Below are 1,556 nucleotides of genomic sequence, written 5' to 3' on the forward strand. Positions count from 1 at the left end.
AAAAAAAAAAAAAGACAATTTTGGATGTTTGAAGAGATTCCTCCCTCTATTCTCCCTCTATTTCCCCCAGCTTTATTGAAGTATAACTGACAAGTAAAAACTGTATATATGTAAGGTGTACATTGTGATGTTTTGATATACATATATATATTGTAAAATGATTACCATGATCAAGCTAATTAACATATCAATTACCTCACATGGTTACCATTTTCTTATGTGTGTGGTAAGAACATTTAAGATCTGCTCTCCTAGCAAATGTCAAATATGCAATACCGTATTATTAACTATGGGAACCATACTATACAATTAGAGCTCCAGGATTTATTCATCCTGCATAACTGGAACTTTGTTCTTTATGACCAACATCTCCCCATTTCCCTCCCTCTCAGCTCCTGGAAACATCATTCTCCTTGTAGAATAGGCTGAGTACTGATCTGCAGTGTTCAGCAATGAGGAAACTACCCAGGGCCAGGGGAAAAACCACCAGAAAGGAGTAGGCAGGAAAATCCCTTGACCCCATATAGGACTGGGAATAGTCTGGGTTCCCAGCAGCCAGTGTGGAAAGATCTTATAATATAGGGCATTGGGTAGGGTCCTCAGAAGGCTATTGCCTCAATGATGGGGTCAAATTAGCGCTAGGCTAGTGGCTGCTCTGGGCCGCCATAACAAAGCTTAAAAGCAAGCCTCTTGCGCCTCTGCACTCCAGCCTGGGCGACAGAGCGAGTCTCTGTCTCAAGAAAAATAAATAAATAAAATAAATAAAAGCAAGTCTCAGAAGAATCAAACCAATTCCAAATAACTTATCTTGTCCCAGAACAAAACTCTTGAAATATTCAAAGTAATACAACAAAGTCTATCACCTAGTAAAGTAAAATCCACAATGTCCAGGAGCCAATAAAAAATTATCAGGCATGCAAAGAAGCAGGAAAAGATAAGCCATGATCAGGAGGAAAACCAGTCAAAAGAAACAGACCCAGAAAACACACAGATGATGGAATTATTAGACAAAGATGTTAAAACAGTTATTATACATATACTTCTTATGCTTAAAAGGTAAAGTATAAACATGATGAATAGGAAAATGGAAGATACATAAAAGATCCATATCGAGATGGGTCTAGAGATGAAAAATTTAGTATCTGAAATTAAAAATAAACTGAATGATATGAATAGGTAGATACTACAGAAGAAAATATTAGTGAATTTTTTAGTGAAAATTAGTGAAAAATTACATAGCAGTAATTTTATAGAAACTACAGATGAAACACAGATAAAAAAAGACTGAGAAAAAGTGAATTAGTGGGCTGTGGGGTAATATCTAGTGACTGAACATATATGTAATTAGAGTCTCAGAAGATACAACAGTTGGGAGGTAGAAAGAAAAAATGCTGGAAGAAATAATGATCAAAATTTTTTCCACGTTCGGCCAGGCATGGTGGCTCATGACTATAATTCTAACACTTTGTGAGGCTGAGGCAAGAAGATCGCTTGAACCCAGGAGTTTGTTACCAGCCTGGGTAACATTAGTGAGACCTCCTGTCTCTAAAAGTAAA

Source organism: Colobus angolensis, unplaced genomic scaffold, assembly GCF_000951035.1.
Source record: "Colobus angolensis palliatus isolate OR3802 unplaced genomic scaffold, Cang.pa_1.0 Scaffold126, whole genome shotgun sequence".
NCBI classification, from domain to species: Eukaryota; Metazoa; Chordata; class Mammalia; order Primates; family Cercopithecidae; genus Colobus; species Colobus angolensis.